Source organism: Lissotriton helveticus, chromosome 3_1, assembly GCF_964261635.1.
Source record: "Lissotriton helveticus chromosome 3_1, aLisHel1.1, whole genome shotgun sequence".
NCBI lineage: Eukaryota > Metazoa > Chordata > Amphibia > Caudata > Salamandridae > Lissotriton > Lissotriton helveticus.
In genome coordinates this window covers 1,865,522,589-1,865,539,130 of record NC_136061.1, presented here as the reverse complement: position 1 = coordinate 1,865,539,130, position 16,542 = coordinate 1,865,522,589, and positions in this window count along the sequence as shown.

Below are 16,542 nucleotides of genomic sequence, written 5' to 3'. Positions count from 1 at the left end.
GAGGGACACAGGTGCCAGCATGACTATGGTAAGGAGTCAGCTGGTGTCCCCAGAGCAAATAATTCCCGATGCAGTCCATCCAGTTGTGATGGCTGACAACAGGGGGGGTCACTATCCCATAGCACAGGTTCCATTTGAGTGGGGAGGGGTTTCAGGCCTTTTAAGAGTTGCTGTGAGCCCTGCCATGCCAGTGGACTGTCTGTTAGGGAATGACCTAGAGCATACTGCCTGGAAGGAGGTAGAGCTCAAAGCGCATGTGGAGATGCTGGGGTTGCCGGAGTGGATTTGTGCTACCACACGGTCTATGGCTGCGCGGAAAGGGAGTCAGCCAGGGCTGGAGCCTGGAAAAATGGCCCAGCCAGCTGCTAAGAAGGGAGGAGCCCGAGGGCGTGGGAAGCCCGCCCCGGGGCAGTCACCCCGTGAGATGGATGGGACACCTGAGGAGGTCGCACCGGAGTCCACGGAGGGGGACGTTGCTCCCTTGGGGGACCTACCCCTGCAGGGTGGCAGGTGGAAGGAGGGCCCACCAGGGAGGAGTTTTGCCGGGCACAGAAGGAGTGTCCTACCCTTGAGGGCATGAGGCGATAGGCCAAAGCCCAAGCAGCAGGCAATGCCTCCGCAAAGTATCATATTTACTGAGAGGATGGGCTCCTTTACAGTGAGCCCAAGGCTCCTGTGCATGGGTCATCAAGGGCCTTAGTGGTCCCCCAGTGCTACAGGGCCTTTCCTTTGGAATTGGCTCATGAGATCCCATTGGCAGGACACTTGGGCCAAGACATGACCTTTGCTAGGCTTGTCCCACATTTTTATTGGCCGCAGATGAGGATCTCCTCAGATACATTCTGCAGGACCTGTCTGACCTGCCAAGCTAGTGGGAAAACAGGGGCTAAGCTGAAGGCTCCCCTGGAACCACTACCTGTCATGAGCACCCCCTTTGAGAAGGTGGGCATCGACCTTGTTGGGCCGATGGATCCAACGACTTCTTCTGGTCACAGGTTTATCCTGGTTCTGGTGGACCACGCCACCCGGTACCCTTAGGCTATTCCTCTGAGAACCATCACTGCACCTGCAGTGGCACGGGCCCTGATGGGGATTTTTACCAGAGTGGGTTTTCCCAAAGAGGTGGTGTCCGACAGGGGTACCAATTTTATGTCTGCCTACATGCAAGCCATGTGGAAGGAGTGTGGGGTTACTTATACGTTCTCCACCCCTTACCACCCACAGACCAATGGTCTCGTGGAGAGATTTAACAAGACCCTAAAGGGCATGATCAGGAGTCTGCCTGAGGGCCTGAGGAAAAAGTGGGACATCCTCTTGCCCTGTTTGCTGTTTTCCTACAGTGAGGTACCGCAGAAGGGGGTGGGTTTTAGCCCCTTCGAGCTCTTGTACGGTCACCCTGTTAGGGGACCTCTCAGTTTAGTGAAGGATGGGTGGGAGAAGACTCCAAGGAGGCTTCCCCAGGATGTAGTGAGCTACATGCTGGCCTTCCGTAGCCAAATGGCTAAGTTGTGGAAACAAGCTTCTGACAACTTAGAGGCCAGCCAGGCGGTAATGGGAATGGTACGACCAGAACTCTCACCCTGTGGAGCTAAAACCTGGACAGAAGGTGTGGGTCATGGAACCTGGAGAGCTTAGTGCCCTCCAGGATCGCTGGACAGGCCCTTATGAGATATTGGAGAAGAAGGGCAAGGCCACTTACCTAGTGGACCTTAAGAACCCCAGGCAGCCCCACAGGGTGCTACACGCCAACCGCCTCAAACCCCACCATTAGAGGTCTGAGCTTACCTTACTGATGGTAACTGATGGGGCCGAAGAAGAGGAAAGTGAACCTCTCCCGGACCTCTTTGCTTCCAAAGAGAAGGATGGATCGGTGGAGGGAGTGGTCCTCTCCCCATCCTTGACTCCTGAGCAACAGGGGGACTGCCGCCAGGTCCTGGGGCAGTTCTCCTCAGTGTTCTCCCTTATCCCTGGGATTACCCACCTGTGTACCCATGATGTGGACACACGAGACAGCCCCCCTGTCAAGTCCAAGTCTTACAGGTTGTCAGATAAGGTGAAGGCCAGCATCCAGAGTGAGGTCACTAAGATGCTGGAGTTGGGGGTGATAGAGCCCTCCAACAGCCCTTGGTCCAGTCCGGTGGTTCTGGTACCAAAAGCTGCCCCACCGGGCACCACACCAGAACTTAGGTTCTGTGTGGATTACAGGGGACTGAACTCTGTGACCAAGACTGACGCTCATCCTATCCCGAGGGCGGATGAGCTCATTGATAGGCTGGGGGCTGCCCGATACCTGAGTACCTTTGACCTCACGTCAGGGTACTGGCAGATCGCCCTAACAGATGGAGCTAAAGAGAGGTCCGCCTTTTCCACCCCAGAGGGCCACTACCAGTTTAGGGTGATGCCCTTTGGACTGAAAAATGCTCCTGCCACCTTCCAGCGGCTGGTGAACCGGGTCCTCTCCGGTTTAGAGGCCTTCTCTGCTGCCTACCTGGACGACATAGCTGTCTTCAGTAGCAGCTGGGAGGACCATTTGGGTCACCTCCAGGAAGTGCTTCAGGCTCTGCAGCAGGCAGGCCTGACTATCAAAGCTAGCAAATGCCAGATAGGGCAGGGGTCGGTAGTCTACCTAGGACACTTGGTAGGCGGGGGCAAAGTGCAACCCCTACAGGCCAAGATAGAAACCATCCTGGCCTGGGAGCCTCCCAAAACACAAACTGAGGTCAGGGCATTCCTGGGCCTCACAGGTTACTACCGCAGATTTGTCAAGGGCTATGGCACCATTGTGGCCCCCTTGACTGAGCCAACCTCTAAGAAACAACCTAGAAAAGTGAACTGGACAGAGGCTTGCCAAAAAGCCTTTGACTCTCTAAAGCAGGCCATGTGCACCGCTCCTGTGCTCAGGGCCCCTGACTTCTCCAAAGAGTTCATTGTCCAAACGGACGCCTCAGAGCATGGCATAGGGGCAGTACTTTCGCAACTCAATGAGGAGGGACGTGGCCAACCAGTAGCATTCATCTCCAGGAGGCTGCTCCCCCAAGAACAGCGGTGGAGCGCGATAGAGAGGGAAGCCTTTGCGGTGGTCTGGGCTGTAAAGAAGCTGAGGCCATATTTGTTTGGCTCCCACTTCCTGATCCAGACTGACCACCGGCCCCTCAGATGGCTCCTGCAAATGAGGGGCGAGAATCCCAAATTGCTGAGGTGGTCCATTTCCCTACAGGGGATGAACTTCAGGGTGGAACACAGACCCGGAGTAGACCACGCCAATGCTGACGGTCTCTCTCGGTTTTTCCGCCTTAGTGATGAGAACTCCCTGGAGGTTGGGTAGTTCTCCCCTCTTTCAGCTGGGGGGGACATGTGTTAGACCTGTCAGCCTTAGGGTGGTCTCCCCTACATTTTTGCCCTTTTGCCTCCCATTTTTATCCTATATTTTGTTGGACTTAGGACTCTGGGCGCCTCACCACTGCTAAACAGTGCTGAGGTGCAGGTGCTCTTCCCTAAAACCTTGTGAGGCTGGCATATCTGCCACAAGCCACTGCTACCGCAGTAAGGTTTAATCCTCCAATAGGCTAACATTGGGAACCTCCCCTTATGGAATAACTTCTGACAGGGACCTAATAAGTCTATCATGTTTGGTCTTGTTGGACTCGGGGCGGGGAACCCTTTCCAATGATATATAGGGTTTGGGCATTACTACGCTAGGGATCCCACTTTTATAAAGGGGACCTTTTCCTGCCTACACTTAGATTAGGCTGCAGACTCCCCCCTCCCCTCTGCGTACTGATAGCCTGCCTGGGTTGGGAGGTGGGAGTGGTGATTCACACCTTCTTCCCTGGGATGAGCTGTGACGGGCTGCCCACTGTAGCCTTAACGGCCTGTCTCTCGTCACTGTGACAGCTAGGTCAGGGAAGGCAGGGAACATACCAGAACACCCTGGACTCTTCCAGAAGCCCCTGCCCCCAGACCCTTCCAGAGACTTCCACCACTTTCTAGCCCTTAGACTAAAAAGATATATAAGGGAGGGTCCTGGCCTCACATTCTTGTTACACTGCTGGACCTGGAAGAATCCCTGCTGGAGTGAGGACTGCTGCGCAAGAGGATTGCCACTGGGAAGGAGGCTGACTGCTCCAAGGAACTGCTGCCCCACAACCTGCTGAGCTGCCCTACTGTCTGCTGATCCTGCCCTGCATGGGAGACTGCAACATCACCACCAGAGTGTCTCCACAACATCCCAAAGGAACTACTTTTCTTTGAACAGCATTTTAAAGAGTCTTCAACCTTTTAAAGATTGCCTTTTTGGGACTGCACCCTTTTTAAGCTAAAGGAAACTACCTGTCCTTGGACCACAGCGTTTTAAAGACTGCCCTTTGGAACAGCAACAACACTCTCAAGATTTGCCCTGCAACGCTGTGCCTGCCCTCAGCACTGCTTGCCCCGTGATCCTCCCAGGGCTCTGTGATTGCCTCTGCTTCTGGCGCAAGCCCACTGAAACTGGCCCTGAGGTCACCGCCACTGGGACCGGAGCGCGCTGTGTAGCGCTGAGAAGCGAAGCTCTGTGTGGCAGGAGGCTCCGTCGTTGCCCAGGACTTGGAGGCACTGTTAAGCGCTGTGCTAAAGGAGCGCTGTGTGGCTGTGACCCCCACCCGTGCAGCGCCTGCTGAGCCCAAGGCTCCAGGGGGAGAGGAGCCTCGCACCACCCCAGGTAACGCCTCAGTGCAACCAGGCTGCTGCGAAGGGGCGGGGTGCGGGTTGGCCGGGTACCTGGAGTGTGAGCTTTGTGCTTGGCTGGGAACCGTCCTTCACTGACTGGCCTACGGGGGCATAATTACTTGGTAATTGACACTGGGGCATTATTTAGCATTACCAGCAGCGCCTGGGCAGCCGCACTTCCTACGCTGGGAGCATCATTTCTATGAGAGGCACACTTATTACGCTACAAGGGAACTTTGGCCTAAGAACCTTCCCCCAGTGAATTTTGACCATAAGAACCTAACTCAAGTGTACTTTTACCATCCAAGGACACTGTGAGAAAGACATTACCAGCAAGAGCCCTTGGCACACATGAGCTTTTGGTGATTTGATCAGGCCTGGGAACTGGATTCATTCTTATTGATTATTGATCTTGCTTGGAAACTGGAATCTTTTTTTGTTATTGATCAAGCCTGGGAACTGGATTCATTCTTATTGATTATTGATCTTGCTTGGAAACTGGAATCCTTTTTATTATTAATCTTGCCTGGAGCTGGATTTACCTGCTTTTGGTTCTCGCATAATTTTTAGATAAAGAAATTCTTATTCTTATACAAAACTGGTGTGGTGTTCCTTTTGTGAGTGTTTTTACTGTGTCATCGTCGTTGTGTGTTGCACAAATACTTTACACATTGCCTCTGAAGTTACGCCTTTGCTGCTCTGCGCCAAGCTACCAGGTCGGAAGCGGTGGTCCCTACTTGGACTAGGGTGCATACCCCTGCCAACTAGAGACCCCGGTTCTAACAGTCGCTCTTTCTACAAGGCCACTTTTACACTTAGCACACCGGAGCTGCAGGTAGAATCGTTGGGCTCTTGCTACTTACGAGTTTGGCTCTTAGATCAATCAATCAATCAATCAATCATAGCATTTGTAAAGCGCACTACTTACCTGTGAGGGTCTCCAGGCGCTGAGGAGTGGGGGATGCTGCTACTGCTTGAAGAGCCAGGTCTAGAGGAGTCTCCTGAAGGGCAGCAGGTCTTTAGTCTGCCATTGGTGGATGGGGAGGGTGTTCTAGGTCTTGATTATGATGATGGATAGATAGATGATTAGAGAACTCACAGGATGGTAAAGAGGCAGTACATTTATGGCTTGATTGCATTCAGACCAGTCGCTTGAAATAGTTAAAGCTAAAAGAAAATGGGCATTTCTCTGTGCTGTATTTTCTTACAGACATCTTCTGCTTTGTATTTATTATATTTGAAATCCTTCATTAGGCTCTAGGAGAGTGTATGTTGTTTTGATGATCAGGAGTCATATTACATTTCTGCTCTCTGACATTCATTAACTTACAGCCCAGCGGGAGTGCCTGAGCCCTCACCCATTTTCTGCAGGACCATCATGAGGTCTGGTGTAGGGGTTCTTCCCACAAAATCACTGCACATTAAGTGCAGTGGCAACTCTAGATTTGATTTTTTTGGGGTGGGGGACCACACAAGGAGCCACAGATAAAACTAGCGGGCCAGCTACCAAGGGTGATCATGGAATTTGCGTTCATCTGTCAAATATATGTATTACCTGCTGGTGGCCGCCAGTAGGTAGTTCTAATTAGGGCCTAGTTTCTATAGATGAAGGTTTTTTTTGTTTGGCAGGTAACTTTGGCACCGTTTGACAAACCTTCACAAAAAGTCCCCCGTCTTTCGCTGCAGTGTTGCAGAATATACTGTTAAAACGGACCACATGATCTATTGTACAGATTTTACGGAAGCCTGCCCGGAGATATGATATATATTGCTGTTTTGTTTTCAAGATTGTAAGTGGGCCAGTACTTGTTTACAGATTTTTTTGGGGGGAAAAATGTGTAAACCAGACTGATTGGTCTGCAATTCGCTGATTTGTTATGTGACACCTTTTTAAATATTTGGATAATCTCTGCAGACTTCCAGGATGGTGGTACATCCATTTCCTGCAGTATAGCATTGGAAAGTAGATTTATGTATGGGCCCCATTCTTCCAGGTCAGCCAAATAGAGGTCATTAGGTAACATGTCTGGACCGGGGGCTTTGGAGGCATGGTAAGATTTTATTGCAGCCACAGTTTTGCTGAGCTCAAATCTCCGACTTCTACAAACGTCGGGCTCAGGGATAACTAAGGGATCCTCACTTTCCCTTCCCAGCGCCTCTATACATGAGTATATATCACCAAAATGAGAAACCCATTCCTGGGGTTGGATAAAAAAACTCAACATCCCTTTTGACGATAGTGGCACTATCTGACGCAAATTTCCAGAAAGATCTTGTGTCCTTAGTTGTCACTACTAAATACATGTTTTCTCACAACTTGCTTTCACACTCTCTCTTTGCTTTAGCCAATTCCCTTTTATAAGCGGCTCGAATTCTCACCCAGTGTGCCCTACATTTAGATTCCACTGCCCTCAACAATTCCCCTCTGGCCACCCTGCAAGATTTATTGTACTAGGTCACCTCTTTACCCCTAGAGGGGCCAGCTCTTTTGTTTTGATCTTCAATCTTTTTGTAGAGGCTTTTGTGATTTCTCTGCAAATCATGATCCTCTGCACAAAATGGAGACTGTAGAACTTTTTAGTTTCTGTTTTTAACATTATGAGGGCGTTTTATAGGGCCTTGGGCTGCCTGGATACCCATTCCCACTTGATAGTTTTCCTGATGTTTGATTGGAGGATATCCCTTACAGCCCTACTACCTGTGTTTTAGTTTCTCTTGATCCTATCACCCTCTACAGCCAGCGAAAGGGTGTTGTGGTCACTGTCCATTCTGTCTCGAATGACCAAAGGCGTAGCCCCACAAGGAAGTAACCAATACGGCTGGTGTGGCCCAATCTAATGAAGGTGACTCTGCCCTCCCTGTCCGAGGATGTCCTTTCATTTGCTGCTCCTAAATCATAATCAAAAGTGAGTGATAATAGTTGTGCTGCTCTTGTTGACCATCTCACCATGGGAAGATCTAATTGTGGGCCACCCACATAGTCTTGTTCAGAGGTCACCCCCCCCAAGGTTATGTTATTGGTCTCTTAATTGCGCATGACTCACCCAGAGGCATCTCAGTGCTTACTTAGGTAGAAAGAAACCGGAGGAAAAATGGAGTATCAAAGCCGAAGAAGATTAGAATAAGAAGGCCTTGAGTTGTTTCCTGAAGACCAGATAGGAGGAGTATTTACGTAAAGCCTCAGGTAGAGAATTCCAATATTTAGGGGCAACATATGAAAAGGCTTTGCCCCCAAACGAGTGCGTCGGATGCGAGGGATCTTCAACAATGCCATAGCGTATAATCTCAGGTTACGGCAGGAGATCTGCTTACAAAGTTTCTTTTGCAAGTAACCAGGACCTGTACCATTGATGGCTTTAAAAGTGAAACAGCAGACCTTGAAGAATGATCTCTTTTTCACTGAGAGCCAGTGAAGCTCTCTGAGCAGTAGAAGTGATGGAGATCCTGGGGGGTGATTTAAGACCATCCTTGCCGCAGTATTTTGGATGACTTGAGGTTTCGCTACCAGAGTTTCACCCACCTCGGCCAGTAGAGTGTTCCCGTAGTCCAAACGACTCACCACCATCGCCTGGACCACCGTTCTGCGATGTTTCACTGGTAAGTATGGGATAATTCTACGAAGTAGACGAGGACTATAGTAGCAAGAGCTTGTGATGTTTTTGACATTATCCTTCATAGTTAATTTGTCATCCAAGTGTATTCCCAACCTCTTCACTGAGGGTGAGGGGTTGGGAGCTCTCCCCAACTGGGCAGGCCACCAATCGGCCATTTTGAGATTATTAGTTCTTCCCAGAAGCATAAGCTCCGTTTTCCCTGGATCGAGTTGGAGACAACATTCTGTCATCCAGTTAGAGATGGCCATCATTCCAGCCAAAAATCGCAGTCTCTCCTCATTAGGATTTGATCCCATAGGCAAAATCAGCTGAGTATCGTCTGCATACCATATAATCTCGAACCCGAAAGGTCGAACAATCTTGGCCAGTGGAGCCATATATATGTTAAAGAGAGTAGGGCTCAAGCAGGAGCCCTGTGGTACTCCCTTATCTAGCCGGAAATTTTTAGACCTGAAAGGGTCCAGCATGACCGTTTGCCCTCTGTCCGTCAAAAAGCTTTTTAGCCAATTCAGGGCAATGTCCTCAACACCACATTCCTGTAACTGTTGTAGCCCAGTTCTGCTCTGCCTCGTGCCCTTGCCCGTGACGGCAACTGTCACCTCTCCTGCGCGAGAGCACCCATTGTCACCCTACCCTTCCCTTTGGTTGCCCAACATTCCACCCATCCCCTTGTTCCTCTCCAACTGCCCAACTGGCATTCCAGAGATAACTTTCCTTACCTACGCACCGCACCAGGTGTGGGGCTGTTGATAATAAACTTAAACCTAATTACTACTTCAGCGTTCTTCTTTACTTTCAACAAGTGGCGACGAGCGGAAACCACAGCCCCTCACCGCGGATTTGGTGTATTCCAGCTTCTACAACCGGCAACTTCTGGCGTTTTACCTAAGTTATAGAAGAACTGATTCCTACCTGTGTTCGTTTCTGACTTCACGACGCTGTGCTATGGTGCGACCTGGGAGCATCTATTGATCTGCTGACTCCTGTGCACGGTTGTGTGCCCACCGGGTTCGTATTCTGATTCTGCAGCGCAATTGGTTCTTGAACTCTGTCTTACCACTGAGTGATCTGCGGCTGCCTTCTACCCTGGTCAAAGGTACAGTTTTGCGCATCTGCTCATCTTCCTGAGCTATTGACTGAGCCGTGCGCATCCTCCGTTGATATCCTGTCAGCATTTTGCGCCTCTCAAGTTCATCCTCTGCGCATGTCTACGTGCGCGCTGCGTCACTGGAACGCAGCGTAAGGCGCCATTTTGAGTCTGCGTTTGTCGGATATTTGATGAATTCGAAGCTTACTCCAGCACATTCACGGTGATGTGCACACCTCAGAAATTGTTTATACGCTTTCAACTGCTATTTATTAAATCTTATGCAAGCATTAACGACCTCAATTGAATACTGTCGTGAGTGGAAGTGCTATTGATTTCTGCGCAATTACAACGATAGTGAAGAAAGTGCCTCCTGTAACTGAAAGGCTAGAGAAAATTGTTTCAAATATCTTTACACATGTGTCCTTAGTTATCCAAGTCAGACTTCATTTCCATGTTATCGGCCACTGTGTGAATCATTATTGCTATAGTAAGTGAAAAGGGACAATTATATTAGTTTTACAGCAACTTCAACGCTAACCTTCATCTTTGCATGCAAGGCAAGAAACTGTTTCAATTCCTTATTTAACTTGAATTCGCAATGTGTGCTCTAAGTTCTTTGAATCTTGCGCAGCCTCAAGCATTTCTACCCCTCAAAGGTGCTCCATGTATGCCATGAAAAGAGTGGAAAGAGTATTTTACTAATTATATTGAAACTGTTGAGGATGAGGACTTCACATCTGAAAAGAAAAAGAAAGTGCTTTTGTACTGTTTAGGTCCTGGTGGTGTCAAAACTTACAACAACATAGAAAAAAGGTGAGAGAACTCAAATGTTTTCGATGTGGTTCTCCTAACCATTTAGCTGATTCCACGAAATGTCCTGCCAGACATCAAAAGTGCATGTCATGTGGTTTGACGGGTCACGTTGCTAAAGCTTGTAATAGAAGATCTTTCAAACAAAGCAAACATGTCGAACACATTCAAGAGGACAGTGACTCTTCTGAGGAAAATTCTGAGTACTCAGATTCTGACAGCATCAACTACGTATTCTCCATTGAATATGACGTATTGGAACTCACCCACAAAGAAAAAAAAATAAACATGTGTGATGTGAAATTGGGTGGGGTAACTGTGAACTTAATGGCTGATTCTGGTTCTCCTTTCACGATTATCAATGAGAATGTATGGAAACAACTGCTCACTGACAAAATTGGTACATCCCTAGAAAAATCTAATATCATTGCAAGAAGTTACTCTGGTAACAACATTGAATTTTTAGGAACACATGAATTAGAATTCGAATTCAAAAACAGGAAAGCATGTTGTAAACTTTTTGTGGCCAAGAAGGGACCTTCGGTACTTGGTTGGAGTGATCAGGCCGATCTTGGTATTATCCTCAACCCAAATAGCGCTGATCCTGTTTTGTCTGTCGATGAGTCATGTAAAAATACCATCCACAAAGATTTTCCAGAAGTGTTCTCTGGTAAAGTAGGTCTCCTTAACAGTTTTGAACATAAAATTGAACTAAAAGACTCGGCTGTCCCATGCATTCACAAGGTAAGACACTTACCAGTGTCGGTAAGAAATGATGTTCAAGTCGAACTGAATAGACTGGCCAAAGATGGAATAATTGAAGAAGTTGAGTCTGCGGAGTGGGTTTCTCCCTTAGTGGTGGTCAAACGTCCTAATGGGAAAATTAGACTTTGCATTGACCTTAGGGATCTTAACAAAAATATTATTGTTGATCAGTACCTGCTACCACGTATTTGTGAAATGTTCAATGCCACCAATGATATGTGTGTATTTTCCATTATTGATTTAAAATCCGCGTATCATCAAATACCCCTACACGCGGACAGCAAGAAATACACCACATTTATTTCCCCATTTGGTTGTTACCGTTTCACCAGAGTACCGTTTGGTTTAGCCTCGGCCGCAGCGCTTTTCCAAAGGGTCATGACTTCCATCTTTGAAGGCGTTGATGGTATCAGGTTTTTCCAAGACGATATCTTGGTCATGGGGAGCAACCAACTGGAACATGACACACGCATAAAGCAAGTGTTTAACGAACTGAAAATGCATGGACTTACTGTTGAGTTAGACAAATGTAAAATATCCCAGGACAAAGTGGTAAATCTGGGACACATTATTGGCCACGATGGTATCAAACCAAAACAAGGTTTAGTGGATGCCATTCTCAATGCTCCCTGCCCATCCAGCAAAGAAGATGTTAGAGACTTTCTTGGTTTGACTGAGTAGTACTCAAAGTTCATTAGAAATTTTTCAGAAAAAATGTACAGTTTAAGACAATTACTGAAAAATAGAACACAATTTGAATGGTCCCCGGAATGTCAGAACACCTTTGAGACAATCAAAAAAGAAATCAGCGATGCGCCCTTTCTCAAAGGATTTGATCCCAAAGCTGAAATCTTTGTAACTACTGATGCTAGCAACAAAGGACTGGGTGCTGTGTTAGCGCAGAAGGATACTTCAAACCAAGAATGGGTTGTGGCCTTTGCCTCAAGATCGCTCACATCGGCTGAGGAGAAATACTCAGTAATCGAACGTGAGATGCTAGCCTGTTCATGGGCGCTCAATTATTTCAGAGCATACATATAAGGGTTACAATATACATCTTCGTACAGACCACAAACCCTTAATTAAAATCTTGTCTGCCTCAGGACTGCAAAATGCTTCACCACAACTAAGTAAAATGTCTATTAAATTCTTGGATTATAACTACACAGCTGAATATTGGCCTGGAATCAAGAACAAAGTTGCTGATTTCCTTAGCAGACTACCTCTTCCACACAATGAAAATATGGATACACTAGAGAATGATGAAAAAGTGGCTCTACTTTTCAACACGGATTTCGATGGAATCTCTGCGGGAGAATGGGAAAGACACATGTCTCAGGCTTCAACTCTCCCAGATGTATGCAAATTCGTCAACACCTCTTGGCCAGAGAAACGCCATCTTCATGACAACGTCAAAGTTTATTGGGGAATAAGAAATGAATTCAGTTGGAAAATGGAGTGTTGTATAGGATTGGCAAAGCCATAGCCCCCATCACACTCGGAGACAAAATTCTAAAACTTTGCCACATAGGTCACCTGGGCATTTCAAAAACAAAGCAGAGAGTCAGAACCAGTTACTGGTGGCCTGGTATTGACAAGAAAATTGAAATCCAGATAAGAAACTGTGTTGAATGCTGTGATAAAACCCTTAAAACATCCAAAGTTTCTCTCTCTCTCCACTTCAACCCCCCTTAATGGCATGGGAGAAATTAGGCCTGGACATCGCGGGACCCATTGAAGGACATGATGGAGAGATCAAGTACATTTTAGTGGTCATAGATCACTCCTCAAAGTGGCCTGACATAGAAATTGTCCCAGAAATTGACAGCTCAACTGTCATATCTTTCCTGGATACGTTTTTCTTAAGTGAAGGAATACCCAAATATGTGCTCACTGACAATGGTCCACAATTTTGCTCTGAGGCGTTTAAGTCATTCCTTGAGAGGAATTGTATCACCCACCACACTATCTCATTCTACCATCCAGAAGGTAATGGCCTTACTGAACGTTTCAACCGTGTCTTGAAGGGACACATACAACTATCAAGAAATGCTAACCTTAACTGGGAAGAAGAAGTGTTCAAACTCATCTGAGGCCTTCAGGATATCTCCTTGTGCCAGCACCCGCAAAGCACCATTTGTTCTTATGAGAAGCAGACAACCCCTGAGTATAGACCTAGGTTGGATGCCTACTTCCAAACAACTTGAATGGTCACCAGAAGTCATCAGAAATAACATTATCAAGGTGCAAAAATACTACAAAGAATGGTATGACTCAAAACATGGCGCAAAAGAACACTTATTTAAGGTAGGAGATCTGGTAAAAGTTTGTTTTGAAAAAAAAGTGAGAAAAGGAGAAAGCAGATTCACCGCTCCTCTTCATATCGATGAACTTTATAACAATGCTGCAAGACTCAGTGATGGGAAAGTGTGGCACATGAGTAGATTGGCCAGATATCATCATGGAGTCAATGTACCCAATCAACTGCAACCTAATTCATATTGCAAAGATTTGTGGGTCGATGTTGACAAGACCAGTTTAGAACAAAGTTGCTTGCCCAGAAATGAGACTTCACTCGATCTCCCACCTGTCACTGACGTTGCTGATTGTCACTCATCAGATCAGTCTGTTGATGTCAGTCCTCGCTCTCCGATCACTAGTCGGAGTTGTTATGGCGACTCACACTCTGACTCTGAAGTCATGTCTGATGGTCATAGCTTCAGTGGTAGGTTCGGTAGAACCAGTAATGATCCTCACTCCGACACAGAAAGTCTCCCTGATCCCCACTTAGTCACGGGGAGGTTTGGGAGAATCATCTGTAAACCGAAACGCTACGAAGACTTTGTTTGTGACTAAAGGTTCACAGTTAAATGTACTCGAATGTTTTATATATCACAATATGTAGTTTATTAGTCAAACTCTAAAGAGAGGGAGATGTGTTGTATCCCAGTTCTGCTCTCCCTCGTGCCCTTGCGCGTGACGGCAACTGTCACCTCTTCTGCGCGAGAGCACCCATTGTCACCCTACCCTTCCCATTGGTTCCCCAACATTCCACCCATCCCCTTGTTCCTCTCCAACTACCCAACTGGCATTCCAGAAATAACTTTCCTTACCTACGCACCGCACCAGGTGTGGGGCTGTTGATAATAAACTTAAACCTAATTACTACTTCAGCGTTCTTCCTTACTTTCAACAGCAACCTCTCCAACAGCAATCGATGAGAGACAGTATCGAAAGCTGCGGAGAGGTCCAAGAGGATGAGTATTGCGGAGCCACCCTCATCCAGAGATTGTCCTATTGAGTCCGTGACCGCCAATAAGGCGGTCTCGGTACTAAATCCTGGCCGAAAGCCTGATTGTGAGGAATCCAGAAGGTTATTCATCTCTAAATAGTGACTCAATTGTTTGTTTATATGTGTTTCCAGTATCTTCCCTAATAGGGGAAGCAAGGATATTGGTCTATATTTATTCAAGACTCGAGGATCTGCTGTCGGTTTTTAAAGAATTTGGACATATGCTTCCTTTCAGACTGTTGGAATAAAGCCCGTTACAATGGAGGAATTGAGAATTGCGATTCTCCTATTTACATGACCAGAGAATCTGGATTTCATTAAAGACACGGAGGCTAACATTATGCTTACATCTTTTAATTGCAGACCAAGCAGCCGCATATGTCACAAAGTAAAAGTTCCATATTAGAACACTACCAACCAAACAATAGCAGTAAGCACTAGACAATCAGCCTCTTTTAAATGTGGAGCAAAGGAGAAAGGAAATATCCAAAGAGCATCCACAAAGTATAACAAGATTCCATAACTTGAATGAAGATAAAGGAACCAAACAAATTCAATATCTGAAGAACAGGAGACCTGTAGATCAGGAGCCACGAAAAGGAACTCATGAGAGGTTATCTGAAAAGAAAAAAGGGTGTAAATGAAACCAGAAACACAAAAAGAAGGATAAATCTTGCAATGGAACATAAAAGTATAAGAGAATGTGCAATCAAATCGACATATCATGAGATTAAAATAGAAGCACAATAAATCAAATACAACCACCCAAGGGATGGGTGGGAGGGATAATGCTAGCCTCCGTGTCTTTAATGAAATCCAGATTCTCTGGTCATGTAAATAGTAGAATCGCAATATCTGAAAGAGACACGTTAGTGATAGATTCCTTACCTTAGAATATCCCCAGGCGTCAGACTGGATCCGGAAATTTTTCGCGTAGCAGTACCCTTGCGCGTCGGTAGGCGTCGTCTGCGGCTCCGCGTCCGTCGTCGTGGGTGCCGTGATGACGTCGTCGGAGTACTTCGACGTCGCCTCCCCGTGCTGACGTCAGTTCTTCTTTTTTCCGCGCCAGCAGCGCAGATCCGGAAAAAGTGGTACCTTAGTCACTTTTTTTGCTAAACTTTTTTGATCTTTTGATCATCCTTTTTCGAAGTCTTCGACTCCGAACGGTGCCGGTAGGGATGCCAGGTTTCAAGCCCTGTGAGGATTGCGACCGACTGATGTCGGTCACCGACCCTCACCGTCGGTGTCTCCACTGCCTCGGCGTCGATCACAACGACAAGACCTGCTCCGACTGTCGGGCCCTGACTTCAAAGGCTAGGCGGGAGCGGTCCCGTAAGCGGCTCGAACTCCGACAGTCGGCCCCGCGCGAGAACGGTCCCGGTCCGGATGGAGGTCGAGGTACCGGTCGCGGGAGAGGAGCCATCGGAGCTCCGGGAGTCGACATCACTCCTCCGGGTCGAAGTCGTCAGATAAGCACAAGAAGTCGAAGAGACGTCATCGCTCTTCCGACTCCCCCCGACGCGGCTGGGGGTTCTGGTGACACCGCCCACGCAGCTCCGTCGGAGTCGCAGGCGCCGCGTCCGGCCTCATACCCTCCGGTCCCTGGGCCTAACGCGGCACCGGAGGAGATCGAGTGGTTCCTCATGGCCATGAGGTCCCTCTCTCCTCCGAGGGGCTCCGCGGCGCCTTCGGGCCCAGCGGACCCGTCTGGGGGGCATAGCGGGTCGGGGACTTTGGTCCCGACGCCGTCAGGTGCTTCGGCTCTGACGCCGCCGTCGCCTTCGGGCCCGGCGCTGCAGGGTCCCGCTGGACCCGGTTCCGGATCTGGGTCGCCGCCGGTGGACTTAACGACCTCCCCGGCGCCGACCCCTCAGGTGTCACCCCCGGTGCCGTCCTCGGGCGGCGCCGTCCCCGATGCCTCCCTCGACCCGGTTCCGGTGCCGCTGGGCGCCGCTTCAGACGCCGTTCGGGGGGGTTGGCGATGGCAACGACGGTGGCGATTCGTCGCCACGCCTGGTTGAGGTCTACTGAAGAAACCAACAGCAGACCCCACCGACCTCAAGAACTTCCGCCCCATCTCGCTCCTCCCTTTTCCTGCCAAAGTCATCGAGAAGATCGTCAACAGACAGCTTGCCGCCTTCCTCGAGACAAACGGATCCCTCGACCCCTCACAGTCCGGTTTCAAAGCCAACCACAGCACCGAGACCGCCCTCATCGCAGCCACCGACGACATCCGAGCCCTGCTCGACAACGGGGAAACAGCG